The sequence below is a fragment of the Tachypleus tridentatus genome, chromosome 5 (assembly GCF_004210375.1).
Source record: "Tachypleus tridentatus isolate NWPU-2018 chromosome 5, ASM421037v1, whole genome shotgun sequence".
NCBI classification, from domain to species: domain Eukaryota; kingdom Metazoa; phylum Arthropoda; class Merostomata; order Xiphosura; family Limulidae; genus Tachypleus; species Tachypleus tridentatus.
Window position 1 is genome coordinate 46306424 of NC_134829.1, and position 12716 is coordinate 46319139.

The 12716-nt window shown below is 35.6% G+C and overlaps 2 long non-coding RNA genes across 3 annotated transcripts in view; both read right to left on the reverse strand.

Annotated features, from left to right (window-relative positions):
• Positions 1 to 1171, reverse strand: part of LOC143251079 (uncharacterized) — a 40471-nt gene extending 39300 nt beyond the window's left edge. Inside the window, exon 1 of the long non-coding RNA XR_013028487.1 lies at positions 222 to 1171. This is a non-coding gene — a long non-coding RNA (uncharacterized LOC143251079). The remainder of the gene's footprint in view (positions 1 to 221) is intronic.
• A 481-nt stretch (positions 1172 to 1652) lies between these two features.
• LOC143251082 (uncharacterized) overlaps positions 1653 to 12716 on the reverse strand; it is a 92687-nt gene continuing 81623 nt past the window's right edge. For both annotated transcript variants that reach the window (XR_013028491.1, XR_013028490.1), the window contains one exon: positions 1653 to 2237. This is a non-coding gene — a long non-coding RNA (uncharacterized LOC143251082). The remainder of the gene's footprint in view (positions 2238 to 12716) is intronic.

Sequence of the window (12716 nt, forward strand, 5' to 3'; positions counted from 1 at the left end):
GAAAACAAAATCTACCTCGTCAGGTGCACATAGTGAGCTAAATTAGGATATGTATCGTTAGCTAGAATATTAGTGATGGGATTTGTAAAAGTGCATTGTAAAGAAAATTGAATACGATGTACCACGAGATTCTTTACTTAAACTGAAAAGAAGAAATTAAAATGTTTATTCTTCATCTCTAAAGAATATTATTGAGAATACACAGAAAGTATTTCACTAACCTTTACGAATTTCACTTCGTTTCTATACGTAATTTCATTACGCCTCCATTAGGCACCGATTATCATGTAATTCTCTTCTAACGGCAATCGTTACAGTTAAATAAAAAACTAACTAAACTAAACTAACGTGGCAGGGGTTCAGTTTAGAGAGAGAAAAATCAGAAGAGTTCTCTCTCCAACTGGGGTGTTCAGGAACTTTGTAGTTCCTCTTCGTCCCCTTACATGAGAAATGTTTTAAGATATCCGTGGATAAATAAAAAAAAAATATAGCGACATCTATATAAGTTGTACTCAACAACCGTTCTATGGGAGTGTATAGGTAATTCTATTTAATATTCTGCACTCATTCAGCGTGAAGGAACAAATCCAAAAAAGGAGTTGAAAAATTGTGGTCAGTAGAACCTGTTTGCAGACATGCTGAAAGCGTATGAAATACATATCTTATAACACTGTACAATCCGCTATATCCCAGGTAACGAGAAGCATATTATATATTTAATGATTGCCTGAGGGCACTTAGTAAAATATGTATATTTTCTGGTTGTTGTTTTTTGTATGTTATCATCTTCCACATGCACGATAGACGATACTTAGAAATCTAACATTTTTGCTCTTTTTCACTGAAGCTGCAAGTTATATGTTCCAACCGGTGAGATAGCTGAAAATTACATGCAATATTTAGTTGTGAAGGTTTCTTTCTATTACCATTATTTATTTATGCTTAAAACACGTACTGCTGGAATGAAGTGCCACTACTCTAGGCCTAATAATCAGGAGCTGTAGTAGTATCTTTATTTCTTTTGCTTATCCTGACTGGAGTTGTTTATTTTCCGAAAACATGTTATAGTTAACTTATTATTATATTTAAGAGGCTTAAGATAAATCCTTTATGCAGACATCTCGTTTCTAAGTTCTTTTTAAGTTACTTAATTTTTTCAATTTTTTTAAAGTACATCTTTATTTGTACATGCCGATTTTCAGGTTCTTTAAACGTCCCCTCCTGAGACAGCGGTAGTTTTACGAACTTACAAAGCTAAAACCTAATGTTCGATCCCTTGCCGTGGACAGAGAAGATAGAGTGATGTAGCTTTGGTTTACTATAAATAAACAAAAGGCTCTTTAACTTAATTACTTTTTCTTTAAGTTTCTTAACTCACATGTTTTTTATGCATCTCACTTTGTAAGCTCTTTAACATACTTTGATTTTTTAAGGTGCTTAACATACATCTGATATTTACTTTTCTATGTATGTGTTTTTTTGTATGGAAAAGAAAAATAAAGATATACTCGTTTTTTAAGCTCTGAAACACTAACTATTTTGTTTGCTCTTTGAAAACTTTTCTCACGTGCACGCAGATAAATCATAAAACAAGACATGATTTGATTACAAGTCCTATAGTTAGTAAGTCTATGTTGCGATAATTTGTTAGCTAGGTGGTTTATGAACTAAACGCTTTTTAAGAGATAATCGGCAATTAGAGTTTAGTGGATTCACAAAACAAAAGATTTGTATACGGATACAAATGAAACAAAGGGTTGATGTTCATGAACTGAAAACATTTTAGGAATGTTCAACCAATAAGAGTTACAAGGCCAATGTACCAAAAGTTTTTTTGTTTTTTTTTTTTCTCTAAAGGGATGTTAAGAAAATGCAGGCCAGCGTTCTTTGGAGAGTCCAAAACGTTTTTTAGACAGATATACTACAAAAAAAACGAAAGAAAACTGTCATAAAAGTAATCTTAACGAAATAAAATTGCTCTGATTCTTTCATATATATAGAAATAGTGAAAAGAAAAACACAAGGCAAACATTAATAAATCTACAGATTACAATATTCAGACGTTTTAACATAAATTCACTGTATCTTCTCAATAACTTCGAAAATCGTCTGGATTTGATAAAAAGTGTCACTCAATGTTTTTTCTTAAACTACCATTTCACAAATAGTCCAGTTCCCGGATGTTCGTCTGCTTCATGGTGCAGTGAACGGGTGTACCCCATGTGACTTCGCCATACCTTGTCGAAATGAAGGAAAACGAGCTTCGATTACTTCATTGTAGAAAAGTTTCCTTGCAAACCAAATTTGGCCACCAGTGATAAACTAAATTTTATTTGTAACCAACAAGAAGGTAAGTAGACAGAAGTATTACTATATTATTTATTTCAGTTTGTGGCTTAAAAGAAATTATACATATTACTAACGACTCTGAATTGCATAAATTGCATTCGGTGGAATTATGAACTTTCTTTTGGGATATTATACTAGAAAAATGAAACAGCTGCTATAGTATTACTTCGGCCCTACGGAGACGGTATAAAATAAAATACAAAACAACATCGTTGTTTCAGTATATTTTACATAGATAAAATTATCTTTCTATATAAATACCGTCTCAAATATTTCATTTTACAAGTCTTCTACTTCTGCTGCAAAAATGTCTTGGTTTTATGCGTGTCTATGTAATATATGTAAAGTAAACTATAAAAATTACTTTCATTTTTGTGACACGAACTCTCTACAAAATAATTTCACCGACTAATACTTCAACTTTACTGTTTCTGATACAAACTAATAATGACGAAGAGATACAACTGGTAAAAGTATCCCTGTAGTGAAACATATTTGCAACAGCACGTTGAAGAATTAATTTATAAACCTATATGATGCTAAATATAAGTAGTGTTAACTAACTCTTGGAACAATTTTCATGTGCATACGTTATAAAATAGCTAACAAAAAAGGGTCAGTTTACAAACCTATATATGTCATATCTATTTAGGGTTAACTTATTCTTGGAACAGTTTTCATTTACGTACATTAAACTTCACGTTATAAAGTGCAGAAAAATGTTTTTATATTGTAAGATTATTAACTTAATTTAACGACTACAGTACTTTATTGTTGTTTAATACGTATTTAGTTGAACTTTTTTTGAATTGGTAAAGACAGAGAAACTTTCGATGCATGATTAACTACATTTTACCTTCATGCACCCACTATAATCGAGATTAATTACCCATTGTAGCATGCAATACCGTAAACATATAAAGGTTATGCACTTTCTGTAACCGAACACATGTTACTCGTCGGCCCGTTCTTAAAAGATAGGTTTGGATTTTCGATTACTTCAAAACACACGTACTCACATACATACTGTACGATCGGAAATAGCTGAATCAATAAACATTGTTATTGTTGGCTAACTATTTATATATATGTTAGCACTGTTTATATATATGTTAGCACTGTTCATATGTACTAGCTTTATGTTCGTTTATATATAAAATATAGGTAACTTTGAGAATACCTGTGTGCTTAATGTTTCCAGTGTAATAAGGCCAGTCAGATCACGGTTTAGGAGTTGTCTGAATTGTAGTTTTAGTGTTAATCAAATATCTACAAAAAAAGAAAGAAAAGATGTTTACAGACAGATATCGCGAAAGGATGGTTATGGTGATATAATCAGTCGCCTGGTCTGTAAAGGTTCCCCAGTGATACGTCAGCGGACTTACAACGTTAGAAACCGACATTCGAAACCCATAGTGGACAGCGCACAGATAGCCCGTTGTGTAACTTTAGGCTTAACTTCGAATAAACAAAGCTGGCCCGTGAGGACTAATTAGTAAATATATGGTTTGGTATTTTAAACTAGTTTTATATAAATAATCTACTGTGTATAACCTATTGGACTCTGGCACCTACTCAAGTAACAAAGCATTAGCGAAAGAAGGAACAGCTCGTGCTTGCGAAGAAGCACAAAACGCAATGTTGTAGTAATATACAGATTCTGTGTACTTCACAAAGAAATGAACAATATGTGTCTCTGCTTCGGCAGACGTGGGTAGCTGAGAATGAGCTTTGGAAAGTCTGCTTATTTGAGCAATCATTAGAAAATCTCCAAGTCACTTTATAAAAAAACACACAAAAAAACAGTGTCCATTTACATAAGAAGACAGCAATAGCATATTTGTATTATTTATTGTACCTACAAACATTTTCACCAGACAATTTAATTTGCTATTTCAAATATTAGAAGCACTAAACTGTTTCTATTGTTGGTTTACAACCAATTGAAAAGGAATTGGCAAAATACGTTAACATCTCCGCCTGCAGTGATACTTCACAATTCATTTTACATTATGAAGTGAAATACTTTAATCAAGTGTCATAAATGTTAAAGTATTTAACAGAACTGTGTAATTATGTTTTCTGCTTGATTTTTATGTTGTCTTCTCTTTAGAAGTTTCTGTAACTTTACTCATATTTCGAAGATTCGCTATTAACGTTCCTTTTATTAATAAGGCTTTAGCAATTAATCGCTGGTTTAATGGCTGTATAGTTGTAACTGTTTTGTCTTATGCAATAGTTAATTTTTGATATTACATTTAGCGCAAATAGTGGTCTTGCTTTGTACTAATAAACCGTAAACACGAGGTATTATATTCATATTAACAGAACTTAACAATAAAAATGACGGCCCGGCATGATCAGGTCGGTTAAGGCGTGCGAGTTGTAATCTGAGGGTCGCGGGTTTGCATCCCCGTCGTGCCAAACATGCTCGCCCTTTCAGCCGTGGGGGCGTTATAATGTGACGGTCAATCCCATTTTTCGTTGGTAAAAGAGTAGCCCAACAGTTAGCGGTGGGTGGTTATAACTAGCTGCCTTCGCTCTAGTCTTACACTGCAAAATTAAGGACGGCTAGCGCAGATAGCCCTAGAGTAGCTTTGCGCGAAATTCAAAAACACAAACAATAAAAATGAGTTATGTACATATACATATATATATATACATATGGCTTTAATTGTTTGATTTTAATTAGCGTTTAAAGACTTTAATTATTAAAAGTTCAGTTTGTTCGTCACTTAAGAACTTTGAGAAAAAATTATATCTCATAGACCACGTGCTTAACAAGATGTAATAAATTACGTTTATTCTAAAGCAAAAATGATGCTACTGTTTGCTTTTGTGTGCACGCTGATGTAGAGAAATATATGGATATTTCTGTTTAACAAGATGTGAAAGGATCGTGGAAATGTGTCACCTTCAATAAATGACTCGGTTTGACATAAATATATCAAATACATACATCTCATATATTTAGATATTGTATCGTAAAGTTTTGAAACGACTGTTTTATGGAATTTCATCCAAAGCTACACAAGACTATCTACGCTAGCCGTTCCTAATTTATCAGTAAAACACTAGAGGAAGGCAGCTAGGCATCACAACCCACTACCAACTCTTGAGTTACATATTTTACCAACGAATAGTGGGATTGACCGAATATTATAGCCCCTCTCTCAACAGCTGAAAGGGCGAACATATTTGGTGGGACGGGGATTCGAACCCGCGACCCTCATATTGCGAGTCTAGGGCATCTAACCACGTAGCCATGCCAGGCCGATACAATTGTATCGATACATCGTCCGATACGGTACGATTTTTATGTCTTCAAGAAATTTAGCAATCTTTCAGTAAACATTGCAAGTCTTTTGTATAGAAAAAAAATCAGAATTTCTAATAAAGTATTTTTGCTGAAAAAAATAGTGATTTAATTAAGAAAGACGAGTTGAATGCGACATGTTGTATTTATTTTATCGTAAATATTACATGCAAAGTATTAACAACAACAAAACATATTTAGACAGATAATAACTTTATTTTACTTCTCTTGCAGTTGCTATTTAGTTGACTAAACCTAAGAATTTGAAAAAGCACTATACCATGTGAAGTGCTTACATATGACAGTGTAAATAATCCTACTATAATGGAACTCTTGCTTGAATGATACTAGAAAAACATTTTGTTACGCGATGTGTAACCCCAAACTTTGCGAAATTTGTATCCTATGTGCATGCATATTTGCCATAGGGGTCACGATTTTTCCGTTTCTCCTCCGTTTTTTGTGAGAACTTTATTTTTCTCCATTCTTAGGGTGTAGATATGACGTCATGAATACATCACACGCATATCTAAGATACTGGCTCCATTTACATAAATGAAATAGTACTATCTGTTGTACGTCCATGTAGGCCCGGCATGGCCAGGTGGTTAAGTCATTCGACTCGTAATCCGACGGTCACAGGTCCCAATCCCCGTCACACCAAACTTGTTCGCCCTTTCAACTGTAGGAGCGTTATAATTTGACGGTAAATCGCACTATTCGTTAATAAAAAGAGTAGCCCAAGAGTTGATGGTGAGTGGTGATAATTACCTGCCTTCCCTCTAGTCTTCCACTGCTAAATTAAGGACGTCTAGCGTAGATATCTTTCGTGTACTTTGCGCAAAAATAATAAACAAACAAACAAATTCACTCTTATAATCAATAAGGAGTATGCCTTCTCACTGGCACAGCGATATGCCTGGGGCTCTTACCGCTAGTTACTGGGTTTCGATACCCGTGGTGAGCAGAGTACAGATACCCCATTGTACAGCCTTGTGCTTAGTTCCAAGTAAAGAAACTAGTGATTACAAGAAATATGACACAGTTTTTTGTTCTTGGTTTTTTAGAAAAAATGAATTCATACACCAACCACAAGGAACAAAAATGGTTCTATCTTGTTTAAAATTACAAGTACGACATTGCAACCAAGTAAATACGAAATCCTGAAATTAGATCCTTTTTCGTTGCTCGTTCGCTTAGCTTTGCACAATGATAATTGTGGTGATTCGTTTCCCAGATTTCAGGTTTTGTACAAATTGTCTCCTGCTCTGCACACCTCAACCATCGACAGCTGAAATTTAGCTTTATAAACCCTATGATTTGCCACAGAGGATCCTATTTTTTAAAGATACCGTTTCACCAACTTATTCAGTGAATTTACAGTACTCCACTGTGTCAGCTGTACGTTTATAGACTTACAGGGCTAAAATCTGGGGTACGATTCCGGAGAGACACTTCTAAAACAAACACGGTTATCCTTAAATTTACTCTAACTTCAATTATTATTACTCTTTTACGTTAAGAAGTAATTTTATTTTATAAAATCTTCTTTTCTTTAATGTTTTTAAGTAATTTTATACCATCAAGTGCTAATTACTTTCCTTTAATTTATCGTCTGACAAATACTCTATATTTATGTCCTACTACAGTTTTATTTATTTTTCTTAAGTTAGGTTTGTTTGTTTGTTTGTTTTGAATTTCGCACAAAGCTACTCAAGGGCTATCTGCGCTAGCCGTCCCTAATTTAGCAGTGCAAGACTATAGGAAAGGCAGCTAGCCATCACCACCCACTGCCACTCTTGGGCTACTATTTTACCAACGAATAGTGAGATTGACCGTCATATTATAACGCCCCCACGGCTGAAAGGGCGAGTATGTTTGGTGTGACAGGGATTCGAACCCGCAACCCTCACATTACGAGTCGAGTGCCTTAATTACCTGGCCGTGTCGGGCCGTATAGAGTGAGAAAGAGTTATAAGTGTTCATGCTCATCGACGGGGATTCGAACCCGCGACCTTCAAACTACGAGTCGAACGCCTTAACTCATCTGACCCTGCTGGGCACTTTAAGTTAGTTATTTTTAAGTTTTAGTTTTAAGTTGTAGCATTTTACAGTTAGGCCCGCCATGGCCAACCGGTTAGGGCACTCGTAATCTAAGAGTTGTTGGTTTGAATCCCCGTCACACCAAACATGCTCGCTCTTTCACCCTTAAGAGAGGTATAATGTGACGGTCAATCCCACTACTCATTGGTAAAAGAGTAGCCCAAGAGTTGGTGATGGGTGGTGAACTCCTCTTATCTGATTGAATATGGCCTGGCACGGCTAGGTAGTTTAGGTACTCGTCTCGTAATCCGAGGGTCGCGGGTTCCAATCCATGTCACACCAAACATGCTCGCCCTTTCAGTCGTGGGGGCGTTATAATGTGAAGATCAATCCCACTATTTGTTGGTAAAAGAGTAGCCCAAAAGTTGGTCGTGGGTGGTGATGACTAGCTGTCTTCCCTCTAGTCTTTCACTACTAAATTAGGGACGGCTAGCGCAGATAGCCCTCGAGTAGCTTTTACCGAAATTCAGAACAAACCAAACTGATAGAATACACGGATTTGACTGTCACTCTTATAGAGCACTCATAGTTCAAAGGTGGCATGAATATGTGAATCATGAAATCGCGAGCCTTGAATTTTACAGTTCAGTCACCTTTAACCACCACCACCCTATATGGACATTATACTATCACGGTTAATCCCACTATTCTTTGATAAAAGAGTAGCCCAAGAGTTGGTGGTTGGTGGTGATGACTAGCGGTTTTCCCTCTAATTTTACTTACACTGCTAAATTAGGTGCGACTAGCGCAAATATCCCTCGCTTAGCTTTGTGCGAAATTAAAAAAAAAAAAAAACTTTAAATGAAGCAGTATTTAATAAGTAATGTTTATGTATTTGATATACTTTTCAGCTCCCAGAGTGCTCCAAACCACGTGTCTAACTAAGTTTTTCATACGATTCGGATAACAGAATCTGTGAGCTTTTGAATTAAAAAATATGACAGGTATAAAAATACCGACTTTTAGATTTACAGTTTCGAGTATTCGTTTGCATATATTTATATGTTTAATAGTTTGTGTTTTAAATTTTATATTACGTATAGCTACACTGTTTCATATTATTAAAGCTGCTATTAAAGTATGCATAAGATAACATAAATTACTTAGCAACCACGGTTACGGGTGGCATTGGAAACGAAATGTATTCTCGGAAGTTGGCCATTTTTAAATGAACCGTATGTCGTTATATTTTAATTTATAATACCGCAGATCCTTATAAATTGTATAAAATATTTCTACATAGGCTTTCCTTAATCTGCAGAACATATATGAGAGTTACAGCATCGTGCAACGGAAAGAGGTTCATCCGTTCATTCATTGTATCTTGTTCTATCTTGCGTTGTAGGCTAAACGCTAAAGTAGGATGACCATAACATGTGGTGGGCAGAAAATGGGTAACCTATCGGCAGCTTTGCGCTTAACAACAAATAAACCGTTGTGTATAATATCGATATTTTCAATTTCCCCCTGAAGTCGTCTTTCTGCTGGTGCAGGTTTCCAATGGCTATATTCAGAGGTACGAAGTGTCTGTATAACAGATGAAATTAAAATGTTTTTACTTGTGGTTATTGTTACATACGAAACCTATATCTATGGGTATGTCGTAAAAACTTTTATAAACAGGTTTACCGCCTAATTGTCAAAAGCATATTGTGTTACCATTGTACTTGGCAGAAAAGAACACAGTGAACGAGGTCAGGTGAATACTAACCAATTGTATATGATTTAGGGTTAATACGTTGAACTGCAGTCATATATTAATAAAAAGAAAAATTTGGTTTCTACCTATTCAGTTTTTGTTTACGTGTCTACTGCACGTGTTTTGTCGTTGTTTGTTATTAAGCACAAAGATAGACAAAGGGCTGTGTGTGCTTTGCCCACCACGGATATTGAAACCCAGTTTCTAGCAGAATAAATCTACAGGCATTTCGCTCTGCCACTGGTGTGGGGGTGCACCTTTATCTGTGTAAATCTCATCCAGAAATAATCATTCACGTTTATACTGCCAGTCAAAAATAAAATTTTAGAAAATAAACAATAACATTCCCCCGGTAAGAGGGGACAACTCTAACTGTCCGATACTGAAAAAAAAATCCATTAATTCTTATTCACTGTCCAATTTTGTTCTTTTGTTTTCGTATGATCAGTTTGTTTTGTTTTTTGAATTTCGCGCAAAGCTACTCGAGGGCTATTTGCGCTTGCCGTCCCTAATTTATCAGTGTAAGACTAGAGGGAATGGCAGCTAGTCATCACCACCCACCGCCAACTCTTGGGCTACTCTTTTACTAATGAATAGTGGAATTGACCGTCACATTATAACGCCCCCACGGCTGGGAGGGCAAGCATGTTTGGCGCGACGTGGATTCGAACCCGCGACTCTCGGATTACGAGTCAAACGCCTTAACACGCTTGGCCTCGTATGAACAGAAAACCGCAAAAGCTGTTTAAAACAAACCTGACATCCATAACAGATTATCTGACGGTTGTTCGTTCTATGTACACATAATGTGTACTTGGATCAGTTACTTTAAGTTTGAGACTTGGTATAAAACCTCTTAACACTCTGTTTGCTGGCGCAGATAATCTAGCTGCTTTGTGCCATAAAACACTAAATCAATCAATCAAATCAACTCTGTTTGCTGGGCAGTGTTTTCTATGACTGACTTGGTTAGGCTTGCTGGGACCTGTGACGTCGATCAATAATGTAAGCCTCGCCTGAATGGGTAATCACTATATAGAAATTCTATCTTACGAATGTTTGTTCACTTGAAGTATGTGTGCAGTAAAAAACAGCGAGAGAAGAGAAAGCGTATTTATTAAAGTAAGTAATAGTGATTAAAATTCACTTCTAAGAGTTGAGTTTGGGATCAATGCAAGCACGAATGTTTTAAAAAATCGAATATTTTCACGAACATTTTAAACAAAACTCAAAGGTAACGGGTGTGTAAACTACTATGTCTCCAGAAGTAAAAGTTTCGTTTTGTTTTGGTAATCAATAATATCGACTTTTTTCAACCTATTGTAATATTTCAGATAATTTAACGGTACTTTAACAAGATAAAGACTCATGATGGTTAATCACAATGGATAGTACGGATATTTTGAATTTGCCAAAGCGTGGAACGCATACAACACTTAACTAATTTACAAAACATTAGTAGTTCAATTACGACTTCAGAATGTTGTAGTGGAAATAACGTGAGCTAAAATACTTCTGAATACCAATATATCTACATGTCACCTTACAGAAAGATCGCAAGTAATTAACCTCGAATATTAATATAAAAATATATATACGCGCTTGTGTGTAAAGATATATATATATATAGATCATTTAGGCCAGGAAATGTAATTTTTATGAGTGTGTGATTTTGGAGTGAGGGCGCTTTTTTTTTCTTCTTCTTCTTCCTGCAGTATTCGCTTTTGGCGCAACGCTCGAAATATAAAACTCTGGGAGACAGCTTAACTCACGAGTATCGAAAATAAACGGTCAATTCGGACAATATTTTGTCAATGTAGTGAACTATGATCTTACTTAACGTAGTGTATGAATAAATCATTTTTTGTGGTTGAATCTGTAAGTGTGTGTATGTGTTCACCGAAACCTTTTTAGGCTAAAACCGTTATGACTCCGCTTGTAAAAAAGCACAATTGTTAACGGCAGCGTGTGCACTCGGCTGCTTAAAGCAGAAAGAGACAAAGGACATGCTAATGGTTGCTTGATACAACCCAGGCTTGAAAGTCTAGATTATAAGGTAATTTATTATTTTTAATTTTGGAGACGAAAGTGGGTTGTCGAGAAAGGACCGTGATAACGTAATTCTCACGAGTGTATAAAGCTCTAAAAGAAAATAAACAGATAAAAAAAACAAACCTGCTTTTGCAAAAGATTTCTAAATCATTCAAAATTATCAGTTAGATGCTTTCCGTTGATGTTCGAAGAGATCTCAAGTTCGAGTAAATCATGTTGATAAGGTCCATCAAAACTTACTTCTGCAACCTCTAAATCATATCGAATTATCAGCTGATGTTTAGTATTTCAAAAACCCGCAGAATCAAGTCAGTGATGTTGATAAGGTTTGTCAAAACTAGAAGATTTAGTCCAACTATTTTGTGAAGCATGTTTATGGTTTTGTATTAAATATCTGACAAATTACTTTTCATATAATAAAAAAAGCTCAGTGTATGATATACTGTTTCCCAAAAAACCCTATTATAACAAAAACAAAATTTGACCACTTCGTGGTATTAGAAAAACACGCGAGTTTACGAAATCTTGGTAGGTATGAATAAAAACCCCAAAACCCGAGCGCTTTCGAAAGGTGAAACTTTCTTTTTCTCAGTTTGCCCGTGAAGAAGAAAGGAACGCCCGGCCTGACCAGGTAGATAAGACACTCGTCTCGCAATCCGAGTGTCGCGGGCTCTAATCCTCGTCACAACAAACATGCAACCCCACGACTGAAAGGGTGAGCATATTCGTTCGTAAAAGAGTAGCCCAAGAGTTGGCGGTGAATGGTGATGACTAGCTGCCTTCCCTCTAGTCTTATACTGCTAAATTAGGGACGACTAGCGCAGATAGCTCTCGTGTAGCTTTGCGCGAAAATAAAAACAAACAAACGAAACGAAAAAAAGAAATGAAAATAACACTGCCGAAAACTTGGTAACATAAAATAAAAAAAGGTGGAAAAATTAAGTAGGTGGCGTTCTATGCTTTCGCAGAAAATATTCCATTTATCATCATGTAGTGTGTGGCACATCTTTATCTCCTTATTTTCTCTTCCCTGTTCTAACTTACACTTCCTATTTATTTCATTTTCTGTCAGATTTTTTCCTCACTGTCCCATCCTTCACTTAAGAGTCATGTTTACTTTGTAGCCAGCTAAAGGTTTGTACATAATTAAATATGTCTGGATTTTTAAAAGCTGAGCTTTTATGATACCAACTCAGT